This window comes from Pinus tabuliformis, chromosome 3_1 (assembly GCF_031772625.1).
Source record: "Pinus tabuliformis cultivar Carrire ecotype Pingquan chromosome 3_1, CPIR1, whole genome shotgun sequence".
Classification (NCBI taxonomy): domain Eukaryota; kingdom Viridiplantae; phylum Streptophyta; class Pinopsida; order Pinales; family Pinaceae; genus Pinus; species Pinus tabuliformis.
In genome coordinates, this window is record NC_142301.1 from 57,658,150 (window position 1) to 57,682,973 (window position 24,824).

Here is a 24,824-nt window from a genome sequence, read left to right on the forward strand (position 1 = left end):
GGTGGGCCATTGCCATGAAGAGGAAAGGAGCCAAAAGTAACTTGGATATTTTGATCCAATCCTCAAAAACTATCCTCTTCATTATAGTAGTATCAAAATTTTGTAAACTTTACCAACATTCATGTGAACATGCAACACCCTAAGCATGGTAGAATGTTGCGACGAAGAATTAGGACCTTTTTTAAAGATTTGTACTTTTGTTTTTCACTTACATTATGTAGAAACTTCAAAACCTAATTGTTTTTGGATAATCCTACCATAGCTTCCATGAATAACAGCCATCTGAGATAGAAAGGATAAAAAAATGTATAAGTCCAATATCTATATGGTTTTGTATGCCTTTCTTCATAAAATTGAGTTAATTTGCAAAAGTTACAAAAAACAACAAATTCTATGAGTTTAGTAATAATATGTTGCTACATCCAAGGTTCAAATGGTTCCTTTGTAGATAGATCAAATGAAGTTTTTCGGAAGGTGTCAAATATCTTTAGCATGTCATTCGACCCATTTGACACAAGGAAAAGTTCAATGGATGTTTGCAATAGCTTCGTAAAACTCCTAGTCAACCATTATGTGACGTATGGAATAGAGACATAATGCATCAAGACTTCTATGTGGCAACATATTGACTTCAAGTGAGTGTGATCATCTTGAAGGTGCTAAGGATTAACAAGAATGAGTGATTATGTGTTTGATATATCTTCATGTGGCACACTGAATCCTTAGCCAATTGTAGAAATTACAATTTTAAATGAAATAGGGTACATGATCATCACCCCTATCTTCATATTTGTAGCAATGCCTTTCTCAATTATTTTACTATCAAATAACACTATAAATAGTATAGGATCACTCACAAGCAGGTAACATATCATGTCAAGGAAAGAATAGTATTTGTGTACACACTATTTGTAGTTTAATATTGAGTATACCCTCTTGTTGTCATTGAGCTTCGATGAGAAGTTTGCACCAGTAATAATAGAATTTTTCCAAGCATTTTAATATTGTACCTCAATTGGAGTGCCCCCATGTGGTATGTGGAACCTTTAATATAATTTTATTTACCATACTATGTTTCTACTCTATTTATTTCTTCGTTAAATACTCTGTGTTATTTCTTTTTCAAGTTGTTTGCGAGATTACAACACGCTTGACCTTTGGCTTCACAAAATGTGACCAAAAACATGCTTGACCTTTGGCTTAAGAAACTGTGACCCAAGGGCATCTAATCTATCAAAATCATGGAGGGATTGCACCTCGCCTCATTCACACCAACCCTTAGCATAAATAGATTTTTTCCCATGAAGTTTCAAACTAGTGACCTTGATAGTACACCCCATCAACATCTGTTCTACACCCCATGGTTTTTTTTTTTTTTAATCAATAGTCTTACTCATTATTTTTCTTCTCTTATAATATTAGATCAAATGCTTGAATAATATTTAAAACACCAAAAATATTTAGATTTTCCTTCCTTTTATTCTTTCATTTATTTCTAGCACTTTTAATCTCATATTCATTCTTAGAGGCATAGGTTTAGGAGCATATAATAGTTTCTTGTATGGAAAACTTGCAACAAAGTTTTAATCCATTTCACATTAAAAAATTCTAAAAAATTGTTCACACACCTCTTGAATATTTTAAATGTCATAAAGTTTCTGAAGATAAGCTCATTTCTTTCTTAGATATTAATTTTTCTTTCCTTAAAATACATTATTGCTTTGTAGTATAAATTGTCCTTGCTTTCATTATATTAGTATTCTAAATGTATATCTTTACCCCCATAGAATAGCTGACTTTCATTTCATAAAATGCTATCTTTTAGCATATTTTCCTTTACGTTCATTAAATTAATAATTTATATTCTTACAACATAATTGTCTTCATTTTACACTAGATTAGGTGTACTTGCTTTCTTTGAATACAAAATTATATTTTTATAAGAATTTATTTGTTTTTATATAATACATTTTCTACTTCTTTCTTATAAATAATTTTCTTTCTTTTTGAGAGTAAAAGTTATGTTTTCCTTAGAATAGAGGTTTTATGCTTTGATAAGAGTTAAATGCTTGTGCTTTGTGAAGAATAATTTTAATGAAAAAAACCAAAATTTCACTCGTAAAATAGACTTTCATGGAAATATAGATTATGATTTCATTGATAGATTAATACTTTATTTCATTAAGCTTCATTTACCTTCAGAGATTAATATCCTATTTTGCATTGATAACATATAATACTTCTTCAATTTAGAACAAATTTCCTAGGACATATTGTATAGTGTACTTCACAAGTCTGTGTACTTGTATTAACAATTTAATGTAAGGTAATCTGAAGACATTTAAATTACACAACAAGAATTAATATAAATACCTTGAGATGATTATTGACATATTTATGGATATCAGCGAACATAGATGATATTGAAGCTTGTACATTTAGTTAGTGTAATTGTGCCATTAGACCTTGGTGCCCATTTTTTAGTAATTTTATCATTCCATTAGAGCTTGTAACTTTAGATTGTTTCTTTTTGATACCTCTTAGCTCAATTTCCTTTCCTTGTGAGGCAAACCTTGTGAATATATCTTGAAAATTAAAATCCCAAAAGTACGCACATCAATTTACATAACATATGAAAATTTATATACTCAATTGGTATGGGAAATTTTCTATCTACATACCGTAGTAGTCATTATGGATCATGCATTAATTCCTGTTACATTATTGTACAAGACCACATGGTGCTCATTACTATATTCTACCAAGTCACTCTTATGTCATGTTGTTACATGTTCAAGGAAGTCTAAACCTTAGTTGGCCATTTCAATTCCTTATTTAGTTTCTTTTTAGTAATTTGTGTGTCACTTATACCTCATGAATTCATCCATATACATAATCTCTTAGTTTTTCCCATGTCTATTGATGTAAGATATAGTAAGGCACTACTTATATGGATATTTTCCTTAATTTATATTACTATCCATGCTAACAAGTTGGAATGTTGAACTAGTGTTTCTCTACTTGACATAAGGTGGGAAACCTAGGCTAAAATATATGTCCCCTAATGCAGGAGGTCAAAAGAGAAACTCTTGTGGTGAAAAAATTACCAAAACATAAATCAAAATACAAGGATGGAGTTGACAAGAAAGGAATAGATTAAATTCACACACATAACTAGTTATCAATCATAAGATGATCATCCTCGAGGTGGGAAATCCCATGCTTGACATAAAATAAATTGAACATGGCCATCAACCATAAATTACACATCCATGACAAGAAATGAGAATGCCTAGCCACAAGATTGACACAATGGACCCCTGTAAGAAACTATAAAATCACATCCAGCATAAAATTCAATGTGGATCTATGTCAATGTATACATTAGTAGGACTATGGTAACATAATAGAGAGTTTTCCTAGAGTAGCCCTCAATCTACATAAAATCATACAAAACTCCAACGCATCTTGGGAAGGTTATGATGCATGATACAAGAGTGAGATTCCCCTATCCAAAGTATTCTAATCAACCTTAATGCTATGAATCTACATCATGCAAATAAATGGGATGATCTAGAGCATGGTAGAAATAGTGTGTTACTAGTCAATGACTCATATCATTAAATGATGTGAGGGGACCCACCATGGATTGAAATGGACTTCAAGTTATGACACATATGATTAAATGATGTGAGGGGACCCACTAATTATTGAAATGGACTTCAAGTTACTTAGAACTACCTACATAGTGTGAATCAATGTGTTGATATAACACACATGGATTTTTCCAATTAGGATCCAAAGAGGTAAACTCACTATCTACAACTTGCCACTGAGGTCAATGTGTTAGCATTGAACACTCACGGATTTTTCCAATTAGGAGCCAAAGAGGTAAACTCACTATCTACAACCTGCCACTAAGGTATGCAACGTACTATTGGTTCTTATATCAAACCCCTTGATAATGAGTTGAAGTTGATCAGACAATATCCATCCAAAGAGTTGTTTAAGGTATCCCCCATCAATCAACATGGAATAGATCAATAGATGATGCACATGAATGAATTCATGTGGTACAACTTACATACATACGAATGACTAACATAAAAGGTCAACAAGGACTTTAAATGGTAAATTAAGGTTCCTTGATGAAATTTTCTTGAATATAGTATGATATAAGAAATGAATATTGAAATTGATACTCTTAGAGAGTACTAATTACCATTAGAAATAACATATTTAATTTAGTGAAAATTGTTCAATAACTTGGATATAGATTCACTCATGCTTTACTACACTTCTTATATGAAAGAAATCTAAATTTAAGATATGATGAATATAGATATATGTGAAATTAATATGTATGCAATTCATATTAATAAATGAACTAGTATTCTTGTAGTGTTGCTTTCATTGAATACAAAAAAATTACACTTTCCAATGAGAGACACATAAGTATTTAACATTATTTTAGTTTTAGGTTGTAGTAGTGGGTAGGATAATTATTATAGTGGGATTTTCATATTTAGATAAAGTGGTAATTTGTAGCAGTCTAGTTATTAATATATAGTTTACTTGTTGACTACTATTATATGTCCTTTTTGAATCAAGCAAGTTATTCATTCTAGTGCATTGCCTCAACAACAGATACACTATTTATCACACCCAAGTATTAGAGTGCCCCTTTATGTTTATAAGTAAATTAGGAAATTGTATGAACCCTAAGTCCCATACCTTAAACTTGAAAGCATTTAGAGATGTTAGAATGATTGAAGCTACCAAAGATATACTTAATCATTTTGTGGATGACCAATAAAGGAAAATAGAGTTTTACAACAAAATTTAACTGAATTTGAGAAAACAATGATTGAGTAAACTTTTACAACTAAATCCATACCTATACAAGATGCATTTGACAAGGAAGATTATCTAAGAGAACAAGTAAGGACCAAAATGCCAAAGAATGTATTATACTTGTAAGGGAAACTATGGTTACTATCATCTTCTCTCTCAACCTCAGGGTTGTGAGTGAGTGTTAATAAAAAAATATTCCTACACACATACAAATTACAACAATATTTCTCACCATCATGTCACTCACATGGACTTCAACATAGGCGGGGAAAAAACCATTCTTCCCAACCATTCTAGAGAAGGGAAATTGTCACTATATATATATGTGTGTGTGTGTGTGCACTATCATAAGGACTTTTTGATAGTGAAGATATTGTTGATAGATGAGTTATGCTAGGATGCATAGAGGATTGTTTCAAAAATGAATATGTCAAGTTGTTTGGAGCAAAGTCAAAATCCTCGCTCTAATTGAAATATGAAAAACTTACATTTAATTATATCAAAGATTGAAAGAAATCAAAATATGTTTCAAATACATGCTGGGAATACTTGGGAGTTGTTTAAAAGTAGCTACAACATTAAGAAACAAATGTCCAATATTTTCTTTAACACAAAAGATGAGAACACATTTGAAATTTCCTTCTTTAATTGATGAATCTCAATTGGTAACTAAGGAAGCCTCGACATTAAGGTGGTAGAAAATAAAAATAACTTTGTTGCTAAGTTTAAGCATGGAAGGAATTTTCATTAGAAAAGTTTAAGATATCAATTAGTAATTTTGTCATACTTAATGCTAAGTATAATTCCATTATTGAAGATTATTTCATCATGTTACATGATTTAGAGTATTAATGAGCGAACTAGGGAGAAAAGGCTATTTATTAATGATAAGAATGATTGATTCATGTCTAATGTGAGAAACTTGGAGAACCCTTAGCCACAAGCCATGTAGCAATTACCCTAGTCATATGCTAAATTCCATGTAAGTGAATACATAGGATATTATTTTTCTTTAATATATATTTAAGTATGATTATAAATTATAGGTTTAGGGTCATAAAAAATTAAAACATTTCAACAAATTCCACCATTGTCTTAACTTTGAGGCTATAGGGGGTGCTTTAGAATCAAGGAACCAAGGAGGTTCATTATACTATCAGGTTGAAGTAGATGGTAAGGGATCTAACTCATTAGATTTGAAACAATAAAATCCATGACCTTACATTGTTAAACAACTCCAGAAAACACCAACTCTTGACTTAACCAAACCTAATAGATATAGATCACTTTTTTCTTGTTCTTAAATCTAGGGCAGTGATTTGTAGATTTAAAGAGTAGGTTCAATATTCTGCATGAGTGGGTCTTCAAAACCTCTACCATCAAATATGATATATGCATATGTTCAAAATAAATTTTGGTTGTTCACTTTGTTAGTCTAGAATATTTGGAGAGAGTAGTGAAAGAAGGGCCCTAGTTTTGGGGAAGAGTAGAGCTTTTCATCACCCCTTGGTTCCTAGATTTTGATTCCAAAACAATTGTTGTCTCAAAGAAGGCAACATGGGTGAGGCTGCGAAATATTTCCTTTCCTTTCTTGCATGAGGTGGCCCTTGAGGATATTGGAAATAGTTTGAGGTCATTTAAAAATATGGATGTTGAAAGAATGAGGAAGGGATTATTTACTATTGCTTGAATTTGTGTAGAAATTTACCTAAGCAAAGGAGTAGGTGACACATAAAACCTTTAAGTGGACTCAAATTCTAGATTAAGAAAATGTGACATTGAGATGTTGCTCATGCTACCAAATAGGACACTTGTAGGACAGTTGCCCGTAAGGAAAAAAAAGCACCCAAAAAAAGTGGGGGAAGGGGGGAATGCAACTCACAAGCACAACACTACAAAATTAGAAGCGATCCATAAACAAGAAAAGAAAAAGATATGGCACACAAAGAGGAGCATTCATGTTTCAAAAAGTTCAGATCTAGACAAAGGACCTGTACTAGAGATAACCATGAGCCATTTGGAAATATTTCCACCTATCCCAACTCACTGATGATCAAAACGAAAAGAAAGAAAGAAAATGTTTGTTTTATGTTTACAATTTTTTCTTATATAATTATAGGCATAAAAGTTGCTTTGTTGAACGCTAATAACATCTACAAAATAAAATAGTGTTAGTTTTTTAAGAAATTTTCAAATTGAAATAAAATCATAGGAGAAAAATATGACATAAAATAACTTTATAAATGCATGTTTTAATTAAAATCTATCTACCTTTTACAAACAAAACTTGGCTTTTAACATCTAAACAATAATATTAAAGAATGTAACATAATCATGGTTTAGTAAAATACTTTATTGAATTATATATATATATATATAGCGCTACATTTAATTAGATATTCAATTAACTTAGTTAACTTGTTCCAAGTATCACCATCAAGACATTAAAACTTATTCCCGGTACAATGACCAAAACATTAAAACACAATAACCAGGTCAGTAGTTTACTAATATATAAATCAGAATTACAATATACCAGCATCCCACTCAAATATGAATGTGATGCACATGGCTAAAGTGACCATAATAACATAACCATCCATGGCCATGCCTATTCCACTATTGAATAGACGATTTGACTCCAAACTAATTACATATAAACACATAGTCAGTCTAAGATAAACCGATAATCTTCGACTGCAGTTATTCTTTCCCATACCTGCCAGGCAATAGCAATGTAATTCACCAAAACAAAAGCAATTCATAACGTCTTTCTGCAGATAATAAAAAGCTAATCATGAACCACTGCACACAGGAAAAGAAACGCCGCTTAGTATAAGTTGGTCTACTTAAGTTGCCATTACCTGGTGCTATAAGTTGCTTTACTAGAATTTGACGTTGCTGTTGCTACCGCCGTTGTCGGTGTTGCCGCTGTTGACGGTGTTGTCGTTGCCGCTGTTGATTTTGCCGCTGTTGCCGCTGTTGGTGTTGTTCCCACTGTTGCCTGTGTTGTTGCCAACGTTGCCGCTGCTGTTGCCGCTGCTGTTCCCGGAGGTGTTCATGATCTGGCCGCTGCCGCTGACGGTGTTGCCAGTGTTGTTGTTGCCCTTTATATTGTTGTTTCTGTTGTCGTTGCCCACGTTGTTCATGGTGTTTTTGTTGCCGCTGTTGTCGCGGTCAATATTGGTGTTGTGGTGGATAACGGAAACTGGACGGTATGACTAAGTTTAAACTGAAAACTTCTGCAAAAAAACGCCTTCAGTTCAACACAATTTGCTAAAGTGCATGAATACATAACGTGGACTTTGATAAGCTACTGTGAATCAATACATAACATGAGCAAATCATCGATAACATGAAAATAGCGTGAAAATCATAGATTGAAAGCCTCAATCTATGTTGCATAACCATACCTGAAACTGGAGGCTAAAATCGATAGGCAAGAGATGAGAAATACAATCACATTGCTTGCCTTATATAGAAAAAATTCTTTGCCCTCTTTACAGATGTAACTACTACAATTTATTCTCACAGTTGGACTTGCCCTATTTACAGATGTAACGGCTCCAATTTATTCTCACAATTGGACATACGAGTGATTCTTTTTCAGTGAAAAAAAACACAAAATCTTTACCCTATATCTTATGTGAGATGAGATGAGACGTAAATAGCAGAACTAAATTTTTTAAGCAATGTGGTTGATGTAATTTCATAGATATGTATCAATTACATGCACAAGAGTAGTGTTATCAATATGTTTTTCAAAATTAATATTTGGGCAGATTAATTATTCTTTTCTAGTTAAGTAAACAAAATCTTTGCCCTATTTACATATATTATTATTCTTTTGCAATAAAAAACAAAATCCATCCTTGCTCTAAGTACAAATGTAACTATCATTGGCGCAATTGGGCAGATGTAACCATTATTGGTGCAATTGGGTAGACTGTTCAAAATCTTTTACTTTTATGGATAGCCCTTCTTTTGTAGTGATTTTTAGCATAATCTTGCATCCCTGCCTTACTATTTTAGTGGCCTTTTATCATAATCTTGGATGTCAACTAAGTACCACTAAATTCTCTAGGGGCCACATTAACTATCACTAATAATAGAATTTCCTTTCTAAGATACTTTGATTTTAGTAGCTTTGTAAGTGATTATTTTTTCTACTGAGTGGGAATTCATGTTGCAAAATCATCCTAGCAATTATTTTCATAGAAATGCATTTTTGGTAATGTCTTTAACTATATATGTAGCTTATCTTTTAAAATGAAATATAGCATTTTCAAGTGTTTTCATGCAATAATATTAGTTGCACTTATAATTAGATTACTAATTAACCTAGATATTTAGTTATTGTTGAGGACACATTTAAGAAAAATATTTTGATTTGAAAAGCTTAAGGATTTTCCCTTCAAATCATTAATAAAGATTTTCCTTAGCGAGGTGTGATGAATTGAGGATGCTAAGAGCTCTTTCCTTTCCCTATTATTCATTTTTAAAAATCATTCATTTGAACTTAAGTTGGGGTGGGGGAGAGCCCATGACCTTCCCCATTTTATTTCGTGTTAGCTTGAAAAGGGGTTTCATAGAGCCCTTCCTTTGACCCCTAACACCTTTTTTAGGAAACTTGTGTTGTAGTCATTTTGAAAGTTTCATGAATAGGGCTTAAATTGTACCATGATGATCTCATGGAAAAGTTAAGGCTTTGTGTTATTTAATCTTTTGCATGCCTTATAATTATTAGCAAAAAAAACTATTAAAATGATATCAATAGTTGTGAACATCAATAGACAAGTCTGAAACATAGGCAAGTATAGAACCTACCAAACATAGGAGCACCATTTCAAATATCAATCACTATCCACTATCTCAAAGTTTTGATATATTAGAACAAGTTTCATCAAAGAAGTGTTAGGGGTCAAAGGAAAGGCTCTATGAAACCGCTTTTTAACCCAAGCAAAGTATAAGTGGGAAGGCCAACTTAAGTTCAAAAGAATGGTTTATAAAAATTATTAATAGGGCAAAGGATGAGCTCTTGGAAACCTCAATTTATCACACCCATAGCTCAAAGTTCTTTAATAATGACCTGAAGGAAAATCCTCAAGCTTTTCAACTCAAAATATTTTGGTTAAAGGTGTTCTCAACAATAATTAAATATCTAGGTTAATTAGTAATCTAATTAGGAATGCAACTAATATTATTGCATAACAAGACTTAAAAAAGATGTATTACATTTGATAAGATAAAACTATATACATCCTTAAAGACATTAACTACTAAAATTGCATTTCTATGAGAATGGTGAAGAGGATGACTTTCTTAGCATGAATTCCTAGAGTTTAAAAAAAATAATCACTCACAAAGGTACCAAAACAAAAGTATCTTAGAAAGACAATTCTAATCACTAACAAAGGTATCAAAACCAATGTATCTTAGAAAGACAATTCTATTATTATTGATAGTTAGGGTTGTGTCTAGAGAGTATACTACACATAAAATACACTAGATTTGACTTGAAGAGTAGTGATACTTAGATTCACATGCAAGATTATAGTAAAAGATCACTATAAAATAAAGGTTGAATGCAAGATTATACTAAAAGATCACTACAAGAGAAGACCCTCGTGGTAAAAGTGAAACTTTTTGGAGGTGTCTACCCAATTGCACCACCGTAGATGTATACATTTGTAGATAGGGAAAAGATTTTGATTTTATGTTCCAAAAGTGCCCAAACATTAATTTTGATAGATATATCTATAGGACTACCAATAATATTTTGATTGTACATATGGTTGATATATGTCTATTCCCAAATATCAATTTTGATAAATATATCTAAAACACTACAAATAATATTTTAATTGTTCATGTGAGTATTCTAATAAATGAACCAGATTTATTAATGTGATAGTAATATTTGTATATATAAATAGAGTAAAGATTCTGTTTTCTTTTGCTAAAAGAGAATAAGTAGCCTGGCAAATTTTGCTGAAAAATATTAAGTGGCATGATTGTCGTTACATATGTAAATAAGGTAAAAAATTTGTTTTCTTCTGCTGAAAGAGAATAACTCGCATGCTCAATTGTGACACTCGTTACATCAGTAAATAGGGCAAAGAATCGTTACCTGTAAAAAGGGCAAAGAATTTTTTCTTCCGTGGTGGAAATGATAATTCGTCTGCTCAATTCAGCGAATAAATCCCAACAGTCACATCTGTGAATACGGCGTCCACCATATCGATGATCTATCTATTTTGTTTTCTTTTGCTAAAAAAGAATAACTCGCATGCCCAATTGTGAGACTCGTCACATCAGTAAATAGGGCAAAGAATTTTTTCTTTTCGAGGGGTGAAAACGATAACTCGTCTGCCTAATTGCGCGAATAAATCGCAGCAGTCACATCTGACAATCCTGGTGACGCTAGACTTTGCATGATTGACCATGTCACTGTAGATGCACTGAAAACTTCACAATTTGACCCTGGTTGGGAGTCTAGATAGTTTTCAAATCCGAGTTTGGAGTTCGCCTGCTTTGGCAGGCCATGCCATTGTATTTCTCACCTCTTGCTTACCGACTTTGGCCTCTAGTCAAGTGCTAGGTATAGTTGTCACAGTTATCGATGATATGCTATGTTACTCATTGATGCACAGTTATCCATGACTTGCTCATGTTATGTCTCGATGCACAGTAGCTTATGAAAGTCCACTTTATGTATTGATGCACAGTAACTTTAGCAGATTGAGTTGAACCGAAGGCTTTTTTTTTTTGCAGAAGTGGGAGTCTTGTTGCCTTTGAAGGTGTTCAGTTTCAACATAGTCATACCATCCAGTGTCCGTCATCCGCCCCAGCACCAATATCGAGGGCGGCAACAACACCATGAACAACGTTGGTAGCAACAACACCGGCAACACCATCAAAGACAACAACAACACCGGCAATACCGTCAGCGACGATGGCAAAATCTTCAACAGCAACGGAACAGCGGCAACAACAGCGGCAACGATGGCAACGACAGCGCCAACAGCGGCAACAACACCGACAGCGGCAACAACAACACCAACAACAGCGGCAAAATCAACAGCGGCAACAACAACACTGTGAACAGCAAGAACACGTGGCAGCAACAGCAACGTCAACTTATTCTAAGTGGCTTTTGTTTTCCTCAGTAAAATTTACTTCAGTGCAGTATATGCACAAATATTAAAAGACGTCATGATTGTCTTTTCTTTTCATCTGCAGAAAGACGTCAGGAATATCACACGATTGTCTTTTCGTTTTATCTGCAGAAAGACGTCATGAATTTCTTTTGTTTTGGTTAATTACATTGCTATTGCCTGGCAGGTATGGGAAAGAATAAATGCAGTTGAAGATTATCTGTTTATCTAAAACTGATATGTGTTCATATATAATTAGTTTAGAGCCAAATCGTCTATTACATAGCCATGGATGGTTATGTTATTATGGCCACATCAGCCTACGTAAGATTGATGTGCATCACACTCATATTTGAGTTGGATGCATGTATACTGTACTTCTGATTTAAGTATTAGCAAACTACCTGCCTGGTTACTCTGATTAAACTACCTGCCTGATTTCTAAGTTTTAATGTTTTTAATAGTCTGATTGTCATACTTGGAATAAGTTAATTAATTAAATAAATAAATAAATAACTTAAAAATTTATCATATTCCTCTTTATCATATACTTTCATATTCAGATTCATTTTTAGTTATTAACATTTTATTGCTGAAAATTTTTGTGGCTAACAAATTGTATTGATAATTATAAATTTTATTTAATATAATTTTTATGACCTTATGCTCATTTATTTATAATTGTATTTAATTATATATTGAAAAAAATAAGTATTTTATATATTCACTTATATGGAATTTACCATATGAATACTGGAATTGTTTCATGGATTGTGGTTCAGGCTTGTCTAAATTTTTCACATTAGATATGAATTTACCTATATCATCATTAATTAATACTTTTTTGCTAGTTTCCTCTTTAACACCAATGTTACCCATCCCGTGTCCTAAATCATGTAACATGATGGAACGATCTTCAATAGTGGAATTATGTTTAGCATTAAGTATGACCACATTACTAATTGATATCCTAATATAATTTTAAAATGAAAAATTATTGGACTCTTGAACTTAGCAACAAAGTTAGTTTTACTTTCTACCACCTTAATGTGGAGGCTTTCTTAGTTGTCAATCTAGAGTAATTAGTTAATGAAGGACATTTCAAATGTGTTCTCATCTTTTATGTTGAAAAAAATGTTGGCCATATTTTTCTTAATGTCGTGACCATCTTCAAACAACTCTCTTTGTCATCCCAACTTGCATTGTGAACATCTTTTAATTTCTTACAATCTTTGATCTAATTATGTAATGGTGCTAAATATGAAATACAAGCCATAACAACAAATAATCTACTCAACAAAATACAAAAAGAAATATCCATCAAGCACCCACAAAAAAAAATCCAAATGAAGAACTTTTGAGCCATTTTATTATATTTCTACAAGCCAAATACAATAGATAGTGGAATGGTGCACCTTGGCTTGTCTCAGGACCAAACCAAGGTAGGAAGATGGTTGAGGTGAGTTGAATGCCAAACTATTGCACCAACAAGAAAACTACTGCACTACTGAATTTCTAACGGCTGGAAATGGCACTAAATCAGCCCAGAAATTTATATGTTTTTAACCTTGGACTCCCTGTCCAAAACCCAATCCATAAAACCCAGAAGGGAATTTGGATTGCTTTGAATTGTGTTTTTCCACCCCCTTGGAGCCTCACAATAGCTATGACCACCAAATTCGACCTATTGGAAACTGCTTGTTGATGCACAAACTCCTCCAAAATGCTGGGTGTGCTATCCAACAACTAACTGCTAGGATGAACTCTTGGCCAGGATCACCTACTCCCAAACACCATAAAATTTTGTTGAGTGGCCTCTGCCGGGCCCACAAATGTGAATTGCTGGTATGATGGCTTAGCTAGCTGAAAGCTCCAGCTAAAATGGCTACCTCATCTTTCTGACTTAGGGACAAGCAATGAGATTAGTGGTTGCCTAGAAATACCCACTCCCCTCTCTAAGCTAGTTAGTTACGTATGTTGCTGCCATGGAACTCCTGAAAACTCTTGTAGAACAACATCCCTAGGTATGGAGGGAAACATGGTCCCAAGAAGTAGAGGTTGAATCTGCACCATGAGAGAATAGTGGCTAAACAGCCTGTAGACTTTCTAAACAACAAAGTGTACAAATGAGTGTTTGTTTGCAAATGTCAAAGATACCGAATAGAGGCCTCTAAGTTTTATTTATAATTTCTAGTCCTCTCCCATGGTGGTTCCCACCTTCCACTAATAAAATATTACTTTGCCCCAATTCTTCATTAAAATATTAATTTCCACTCTTCTCCCACAAAATAATATTTTCTCCTTTTTATTTAATATCACCAAAAAATGGCAAAACTCCTTAGTGAATTTTGCACTCACAAAAATTGGTAATATTACATCCTCCTTGCCAAAAATTTTATTTCCTGGCCAATGCCATGGGTTTCAAATGTGCCACCGAACCACTCCTCCCTGTTAAGCATCTTGTCATACTAGTGATCCCCCCCTCTAGAAAGCAGCTCACCCCTTAGGGTAGATGAACTCTCAAATCTTGTTGTACTCTGATCCCATGCTAGTCTCAAAAGGGTGCCACCATGCTCATGCTAAGCCACTGTGAGTATGAAAAACCTCCTATCATGCTGAGAGTGTATCCTCCCTTCCCAAAACATGAGGGTGGGATATTTGTTAAGGCCAAGCTTATAGTGCCTAGGAATCTCCATGATTTCAATGTCTATCCATCCACTGTCAATCTCAATCGTGAGTAGAACCAGGATAAATCTACCTCACCATACAATGGAGGTTTCATCAATCTCCCATGTGTCACACCCAAGGTGAACTACATCACTCCCCCCCATGAACCTACTCATCATAGAATGGAGTGTCCTATCAATCAACTCAATCCATGGATCCCATAGCAAGCTCCTGCCACATAGCTCTAACAAATGTTTGAATCTGTCTATTCCTTCTCCCTAATATTCGCATGAAACCAACATATAGGCCCCATATATCATGAAATGTTGGAAGCCACATGTGCCAAATGTAGAAATTCTCATTGTAGATCACGTGATAATGCAATATACTAAAGCAAAATACTTGATCTACTTCTACAACCCTTTTGCGGAAGCTTAATCAATTTGAGCATGATCAATGAGAACACATATAACTGAGAATGAAAAGAAATCACTCATAACGCAGAAGAAATATCATGAGGAAAGCCTCAACCTAAAACCCCAACTCTGTATTATCATACAAGTGGAAATATAGTCTAGATTACAAAAAGAATTAGCTCACAAGCTATCTTGCTCTCTCTGCAACCCCTTTGTTGCTCATAGACAGTCAAAGACCTCTCTCAAACCTTCTCCTCCGCTATCCAAGCCTCCTATTTCTTTGTGCAATTTTCCTTGGGGTCCAGTGCAACCACTTATGTGAATTGACCTCTTCACATACTCACTAACTTCCGATCTAACTACGTAATCCTGAAGGAGATAAATCCTTCTCCATGGATGAGTTTCCTTTATAGGATAAAAATTCATCCAACTGATAGTACATTGTCCCTCCTCTGATGTCAACTTGGTCTCTGTCTGAATTGACATGCATGAGTTATTCATTAGAGAATATTTAGTTATCTGAAGTGCATCAATTATATGCAAGTGTGCACTAACTAACTGAACTCACATTAATTTAAACAAATTGTTTAAATCAATCAAACTAGACTTGACTCAGTTAACTAAGCCAACTAATTACAACTCAAATTAGAACTCATCCTTATCTCTTTAACTGATGGATAAATCCCTAAATTAATAGAGAAATTGTTGCATGTCCTCTCATAAATTTCATGTTTTATTTTTCACAACTAATTAAATTATGGTGAATTAATTTATTTATTTTTGAATAGCTATTAAGTTCAAATTTGAATTTTACTTCTGATTTTAGTCCAGGGACTGACTAGAATTGGAATCCATCCTGAACTGCTAAAAATAGAATTCTATTTTTAGCACTTCCATTTGTCATTCCGTGTTGCTCAATCCATCACTCGTACCCAAGTTGCTATTTATAACAGTGCTATTTTAATACTTCTATTTTTAGCATTTCTTGTTGCCATTTTCAACACTCCCTCTCAACAAGAAAGGCTTCAAGTCGAACTCGATCCTGTACCTTTGGAATGTTCTGCATGCAACACTTCTACCAAGTGTGGTTGCTCCAGCAACTCTAGAAATAGAAAAGCTCCCAACAGACCTCTCTGTTGGGCTAGAAACATACTCTGATGCTGAAGCTCTACCTGTTGTTGATAAGTGCTCCCTCTCTGACCTCTGATCTGCTGCAACACTCCGATCATCTTGCATCATTGCACACCTCTCTATGCCATCCTGCACTGGTGCAAAACTCCTATTCCTCTCGCATTGCTGCAACCTCCTAGCTCTACACATTCCTGGGACTCCTACACTGTAGCTCTCTTTGCTACTCTTCATTGGGGATCCTGTAGAAAAGTTGAATAAAAAAGGTTGGATACCTCAAGGATCCTACCCCTATTCCAGCCTTCTTGGGATGATCACTCTGTTATCGAGAAAACTAGTGTCCATACAGAGCTGTTAGTCCCACTAAGACAGGTAGCTATCTTAGAAACAAACAATTTAAAGTTACTTGTGTTTTCCTTTATGAGAGATAGTTGAGAGAGAAGTAGAGAGTACCAACCTCAGTCTTTCTCTTGGCTCCTTACTTGTTTCCTCTTTCCTTTGATAGAGCTTTCGCCACTCCTTCCTCACTTGTCCCGCTTCAAAGAACACTTGTAGAGTCAAAGCAGAATAATACCATCAAAGCATAGAGATCTATAACCATAAACAATGTAGGATCAAATATACATTAACCATACACATGCATAAACAAATACAAGATTCAGAGATATACAAGTATATGGAGGAAATCTCAAATAGCTTTATTGATAGAAGTAGTAGAAGAGAGGATTACAGCCAAACTGTCTAATCCAACGCCATCCTCCTAGCATGAAAGCCCTCTTCACCTCATGAAAAGCTTAGATCACCCAACAATACAATGCTTCACAGAGAAACAAATAGCACTTCCTTACAAAATACAAAATTCCTGCCTTTGGATCTCTAGGATTAGGGATCCATATATAAATATTCACAAGTGGGTGACTCAGCTTCTGGGATTTTGATTAGTGTCATTTCTCTGATATTTCTTAGTTCCACTTGGAGATTTCATGATCTCTTACTCATCCCTGGGCAAATTCAGAGAGGCAAGTGTCAAATGGGCAGTTTCTATAAGATTCTCTGGGTTTCCACCTAGCCAAATACCTCTTCCATTTGTCTTCTCTTGCTCATCGCACCCTACAGAAGGGATTTCTAGTATGCATCACACTTTTTGCATGTAGCAGGTGAGATGCATCGCACCCTTAGCACTGAGTAGTCTGTATGGTCCAGTTTTGACCAGTTCTGAGTAGTTTTTCAGGGAGAAATTCTGGGAGATGATCTTATCAGTTGACCTTATTCCTTTAGGGTATGAAACAATGCTTTTAGCAGCTTAGAAGCCCTTGGTTCATGAATTTATGAGATTGGGGTTGTGGTGCCCAAATATGTCTATAACAGTTGCCCCCTAAAGCATGAGGTCGTAAATCTTCTGATGTCGAGTGAAATGCTTTATCATGAGGATCTGAGGTATTTCAAACGAGAAACTAACCTGTAATAAGATACAATACAATACATTATCTTCATAATATTTTCATGATCTAGTTGAGGCAGCCATTCCCATGCTGAGCTTTATAAATTCATTTTCATGTACATAGGACAGAGAACCGTCTGTGTGGCAGACTAATGATTCTAGTAGAGCCATCATCCCTTAGCTCGGATGATTATCTGTGCATCTATGATGTACATTTGATGTCTTTATTTTCCTAAATATATCGCAGCCCAGATGGATGAAACTAGATCCGGGGTCTTCGAAACTCTTTCAATGTTCGCTTGAAGTACAAGTCGAACCAAGCGAAAAGATGTTTTGACGTCGAACATGGAAAGACATCACCTAATTACCAGCCAATGATGTAAGCTGTTAACAGGCATGAGAGGAATCACCGATAATGATAATGACCCTCAAGGTACTACAGTACAATTCACGTGGTGTGAATACATGAGTCGATGTCGAACACCACGCAAAATATTTCGGTCGAAGGCCATTAATGTAAACCTATTGCTGGAAGTGAGAAACTTGCCATTGAGGCATGCAAGCATCAAAGTACTGAAAAGGTTGTTCCTAAGTCGACTTCTTGGATAATGAGCTGATGTCGACAAGAAGTGACCCGTAATAGGAGGGCCTTGATGAATACCACATCTATTGCACGAAACAGAGCAAATGATTTTGTGGAGGTGAAAACAATTTGATGGTACAAGGTTCATGGTGCCAGTTATGAAAGAATGAAGCGTGAAGGTATTACAGCGAATGAGACATAAGCTGGGTTGGTGAATTCTTTAAGTGACTTCTCTTGAACATATCAACGACACTGAAATGGATTGGTAGCGTTAACCCCAAAAATGGATGGTATGGAGGACCAATGGTGATATGACCAGTGAACGGAATAACCCAACCTGACTCAATCATGGTGATGGAGTGAAAGTCTCATGTTTAAGAGCAACCTGCTACCAATAAAGTTTCTTCAACTTTTCTTCCCAATTTTTCCCTAGTCATTGCTGACTAGTACCTCTTTATTTTTGTCAAGCTTAAGGAGGATAACATATGCTTGTTCTATAATTTTCCCTTCAAGAAAACCTGTTGCTATGTTTTAACAAGCCTAGCGACAGTGAAACTCACTCTTGTTTGCATGGACAAGTTTGTCGCTATTGTTTTAACGACAAAGATAACTCGGTCCTTTTAAATTTTAGAGAGACTGAAAAGAGACAGAAAGGAAACTCCAGTATTCCTTTTTCGTATTATAATCCCTTAAGTTCAAAAAAGTATAAAATAATATGAAAAGGATGACTTTATGATAGTTTTAACAAGCCAAACAAGACAAGCACTCAATCTTTTTGTGTAATGATCCCTCAGGTCCAAAAATATTAAAATCTAGAGGAGGGATGGCATTTCCAATCACTTTAACGAGCTAAAGAGGCCATTTTCTTGACAATCTTTTCATATTTTACGAGTCAGATGAAAAGAGCTTAAAGGAGACTCATTTTTTGAGGAACGAGTGATGTTTTTGGATAGCTGCTAGTTCTAGGTAAGGTTTGGAACTTTTCAATCACGACAGTGTAGAGAAGGTGGCTAATAGAATCACTCGTCGCAGATGTTCCTCAAAAGGGGTAAACAATCAAATGGAGGCATATGATTGGCTAAAAAAGAGTGGAGGTGATGGTAAGAACACAACCAAGGTTCAAAAGCTGATAATTATTTGATCGCAATGGTTGTTTACCAAAGGTGGGTTCATTTTTTAATGAGCTTAAACTCTGGTGGAACATATGCTCATTGCTAGGTTTATTTTTTAACGAGCTTGAACTTCACGTAAAACTACTCGTGCCAGTTGTATAATAAGGATGTCTCATCGATAGGTTCATTTATTAGGGAGCTTTCCCCATTCGAAACTTTGCAGACAAAACACTTCCTTGGCACTATCCATCGAAATAGACAAAGGTGTATGGTGGTACACATCCACTCACATAACTTTGACGAGGGAACCTTATTGTAGTCTAATCCCATTTTCCTAAGTGGACGGGTGTGTCAGATTAGTCATATATCCTCCACAAAAACCTACCCTATACCTAAAGTTTTCCTCCTGAAGTAGACCAGGGTGCATGCCCCCTGGGTTTCAGTCACAATCACCGAATCACTCAAGCTCATCAAGTGGATGGACTAGAGTTTGATGAGATATTCCTCACGTGAAAAGACCAGATAGGGATGGCATTTGACTAATAGTTGTGTTTGAACCAGGGAATGAAAACTAGTCAACTAGGTGGACCACTCTGCCTTCATGCGGAAAACACATCATCTCTATGCTTTGATGGTATTATGCTGCTTTGACTCTACAAGTGTTCTTTGAAGCGAGACAAGTGAGAAAGGAGTGGCGAAAGTCTATCAAAGGAGAGAGGGAACAAGTAAGGAGCCAAGCAAAAGACTGAGGTTGGTACTCTCTACTTCTCTCTCATTTATCTCTCATAAATGAAAACTCAAGTAACATTAAATTGTTTGTTTCTAAGATAGCTACCCGTCTTAGTGGGACTAGCAGCTCTGAATGGACACTAGTTTTCCCCATAACACACTCCACATTGCACCACCTCCTACCTAGAGGTATGGATGCATGTGATCCCTCTGCCCACCTGGCTCAAAATTTCCCCCTATTGGAGGTCTCTACATGAGTGGATGCCTCCACTTTGTCTCCTCTCGGCTTCCCCAGTTGTGGCTGCTCCACAACCTCCTGAAACTTCTTCACCAATCGTGGCTCCTCCACAATCATCTAAGAATTCTTTTCGCACTGAATCTTGAGAGGTAATGTACTCTCCCTCTAAACCACCAAGTTTCCATCAGTTTCCTTGCTCCTCAAGGCTTTGCATGCATCTTGAACCTTAAGAGCATACAGGTTCTTGATCCATGAACCGTGTTAGGATATTCTGACACATAGGATATAGTTAAGTTCAACTTGGTCTAGTATAGAGTTAGGTATAGAGTTAGGTAAAGTGTGTTTCTTTACCGTTGTACATTTTGTAACTTACAATCCGACGGTCACGATATGTAGTGATCCGACGGTTCACTCTCTCCTCGGTATTACCGACACTTGATCCGTGGCTTGACACCCGATTGGTCCATGAGTTGTATTTAAAGCGCATGGAGGGTCATTGTTCGGGTAATCCGTGCATGAGAGAAGCTTATGTAAATTTTCATTCTTTGATTAATAAATTTCCTGTAGTAGCCACGTTGGCGCAGGCCGTGGACTGTTTCCCTCTTTGAGGGTTTTAACCACGTCAAAAATACTGGTGTATTGATCTGTGATCTGGTTGTGAGCGGTGTCCTTTTGGTGCTCTTTCTGAGGAACTTACCCTGTAAATTCCTACATGGTATCAGAGCTTGGCCTTGAGCAGCAGCATCCAACCACACTTTGGTGTGATAATCAAAGTGCCATTCAGCTATGCAAATATCCAGTCCAGCATCAGCGCAGCAAACACATTGAACTACACATGCACTTCATTAGAAATCTCATTCATGACCATGTTCTTGAAGTGCAATATTGTTCAACAGATGATCAGGTTGCAGACATCTTCACAAAGGCTCTCACAGAGGCGAAGTTCACTAAACTTCGATATATGCTTGGAGTTCAGGAAGTCGTCACTAAGGGGGGATAGGCTCTAGTGCCTCCTTCCTTCTCCTAATGTGTCATATTTGTAAATCCTTCAATCCTATCCCAAGTTGTTCTTAAGGGGGGATGTTAGGATATTCCGACACATAGGATATAGTTAAGTTCAACTTGGTCTAGTATAGAGTTAGGTAAAGTGTGTTTCTTTACCGTTGTACATTTTGTAACTTACAATCCGACGGTCACGATATGTAGTGATCCGACGGTTCACTCTCTCCTCGGTATTACCGACACTTGATCCGTGGCTTGACACCCTATTGGTCCATGAGTTCTATTTAAAGCGCATGGAGGGTCATTGTTCGGGTAATCCGTGCATGAGAGAAGCTTATGTAAATTTTCATTCTTTGATTAATAAATTGCATGTAGTAGCCACGTTGGCGCAGGCCGTGGACTGTTTCCCTCTTTGAGGGTTTTAACCACGTCAAAAACACTGGTGTATTGATCTGTGATCTGGTTGTGAGCGGTGTTCTTTTGGTGTTCTTTCTGAGGAACTTACCCTGTAAATTCCTACAAACCGATCTACTTTACCTATATAGTGATGAGGTGTCTAAGGAAAACCTTTCCCTTACTGAAGACTACATCATAGCCTCTGCCTTCCAACATTGCGATCGACACCAAACTTCTCTTCAGTCTTATACATACTTGACATCGGTCAAGGTAATGCGAGCTCCATGCCCCCTTTGAAAAACAACCGTGCCTACACCTGAGACACTATACTTTTCATCATTACCGATCGCTATGAGTATCTGGAGATCTTTCTCCTCCAAAGTACTGAACAAACTCTTGTTGGTGGTCATGTGGAAAAAATCTAGAGTAATTAGTTAATGAAGGACATTTCAAATGTGTTCTCATCTTTTATGTTGAAAAAAATGTTGGCCATCTTTTTCTTAATGTTGTGACCATCTTCAAACAACTCTCTTTGTCATCACAACTTGTATTTTGAACATCTTTTAATTTCTTACAATCTTTGATATAATTATGTAATGGTGCTAAATATGAAATACAAGCCATAACAACAAATAATCTACTCAACAAAATACAAAAAGTAATATCCATCAAGCACCCACAAAAAAATCCAAATGAAGAACTTTTGAGCCATTTTATTATATTTATGCAAGCCAAATACAATAGATAGTGGAATGGTGCACCCTGCCTTGTCTCAGGAACAAACCAAGGTAGGAAGATGGTTGAGGTGAGTTGAACAGGGAAAATTTTAAGAACCCCTCCCTAAATTTATAAATATAATAAATGGGCGAATCTCCATGGTATATAGGAAAAATGGAAGGCGATTTTATCAATAATATAATATGTATATATAATTTTTTGGCGAATCTCTCACCAGGCATGGCGAATATTTTACTCAATTATAAAATCTTGTAAGATCTTGGCGAGTCTTTCACTAAATAATAAAACTTTTTAAATTCCTAGTGAATCTTAGCATAGGCTACATGCTGGTTTAATTCCCCCATTTAAATAGGCTACATTCCAGGTGAATACCATGGGTCAATACCATGTGCCATTTTGGTGAATACCATGGGTCAATACAATGTGCCATTTTTGTTTTTATTAATTCTAATATTATGGTTAATAATGGTTTTTTGCATGGTATTAATAACAATCTAGTCCATGGTATTTGTCCCATAGTATTTTGGCCATAGGTTTCACCTAAATATAACCCATTTTTTGAGTGTTCGTAAATATAAGGTGACTTATGGAGTAAATATAAAAAATGTTTTATTTGTTTACCATACCTCTCGTTTATTTATATTTTTATTAATTTACCATACCTTTTTTACAAATATGGTATTTGGCCCATAGGATTCACTTAAATAAAACCTCTTTCTTGAGCCTTCATAAATAGAACGAGGTTTATGGACTAAATATAAAAAGAGGTTTTATTTATTTACGATACGTCTAGTTTATTTATATTTTTATTTATTTACCATACCTTTTGAGTAAGTATAAAAAGACATTTTATTTATTTACCATACCTCCACTTTACTTATATTTTTATTTGTTTACACCCTTACATGTATATAAGGTGACTTATGGAGTAAATATAAAAAACGTTTTATTTATTTACCATACATCCACTTTACTTATATTTTTATTTTTTTACACCCTTACATGTATATAAGGTGACTTATGGAGTAAATATAAAAAATGTTTTATTTATTTACCATACCTCTCATTTATTTATATTTTTATTAATTTACCATACCTCTTTTATAAATATGGTATTTGGCCCATAGGATTCACTTAAATAAAATCTATTCTTGAAAATGGGCGAATGGATTCACTTAAATAAAACCTATTTTTGAAAATGGGCGAATGGAAGGTTGTAAGTCCTAATTTCAAAGGCTAAATTTACCTTTTTTACCCTCTCCTTTAAAATAAGGTGGGCTATTTGAGGTGATTTGTAAAAATGTACTATGATACAAAATATTCACCCACTAAAAATTTAAAACCCCTTAATTTCGCCAAGCGGCGAACATTCGCCCCTGAAATTATCCTTGGAGTTGAATGCCAAATTGTTGCACAAACAAGAAAACTACTGCATTACTGAATTTCTAATGGCTTGAAATTGCACTAAAGCAACCGAGAAATTTATATTCTTTTAACCTTGGACTCTCTGTTCAAAACCCAAAAAATCCCAGAAGGGAATTTGGATGGTTTTGAATTGTGGTTTCTGACCACCTTGGAGCCTCACAATATCTATGGCCACCAAATTCGACCTACTGGAAACTGCCTGTTGATCTGCAAACTCCTCCAAAATGCTGGGTGTGCTATTGGATAAGTAACTACTAGATTGAACTCTTGGCCAGGATCACCTACTCCCAAACACCATGAAATTCTGCTATGCCAGGCCCACAAATGTGAATCGTTTGTATGATGGCTTAGCTAGCTGAAAGCTCCAGCTAAAATGGCTGCCCAATACTTCTACCTCATCTTTTTGACCTAGGGACAAGCAATGAGATTAGTTGCTGCCCAGAAATACCCACTCCCCTCTCTAAGCTAGTTAGTTATGTGTGTTGCTGCCATGAAACTCCTGAAAACTCCTGTAGAACAACCTCCCTAGGTATGGAGGGAAACATGGTCCCAAGAAGTAGAGGTTGAATCTGCACCGTAAGAGAATAGTGGCTAAATAGCTTGTAGACTTGCTAAACAAAAAAGTGTACAAATGAGTGTTTGTTTACAAGTGTCAAAGATACCAAATAGAGGCCTCTAAGTTCTATTTATAATTGGTAGTCCTCTCCCATGGTGATTCCCACCTTCCACTAATAAAATATTTCTTTGCCCCCATTCGTCATTAAAATAATAATTTCCACTCTTCTCCCACAAAATAATATTTTCTCCCTTTTATTTAATATCACCAAAAAATGGCAAAACTCCTTAGTGAATTTTGCACTCACAAAAAATGGGAACATTACATCCTCCTAGCAAATAATTTATTTTCCTAGCCAATGCCATGGGTCTCAAATGTGCCA

At 35.3% G+C, this 24,824-nt stretch overlaps 2 long non-coding RNA genes across 4 annotated transcripts in view; one reads left to right on the top strand and one right to left on the bottom strand.

Moving 5' to 3' along the window:
* Positions 1-8,360, bottom strand: part of LOC149185751 (uncharacterized) — a 238,555-nt gene extending 230,195 nt beyond the window's left edge. Inside the window, exons 1-3 of one of the 2 annotated variants that reach the window (XR_016255641.1) lie at positions 8,268-8,360; positions 7,719-8,096; positions 7,328-7,573 (exon numbers count right to left, since the gene is read on the bottom strand). This is a non-coding gene — a long non-coding RNA (uncharacterized LOC149185751). Of the gene's footprint in view, positions 1-7,327; positions 7,574-7,718; positions 8,097-8,267 lie in introns of those variants that run through there. The other variant, XR_016255642.1, reaches the window with a different exon arrangement.
* A 3,014-nt stretch (positions 8,361-11,374) lies between these two features.
* LOC149185755 (uncharacterized) lies at positions 11,375-12,230 on the top strand. 2 transcript variants are annotated; one of them, XR_016256075.1, is made up of 2 exons: positions 11,375-11,455; positions 11,629-12,230. It is a non-coding gene; the product is annotated as an uncharacterized LOC149185755 (long non-coding RNA). The 2 variants fall into 2 exon arrangements; XR_016256076.1 differs by having other exon boundaries at positions 11,392-11,526.
* The last annotated feature ends 12,594 nt before the right edge of the window (positions 12,231-24,824 follow it).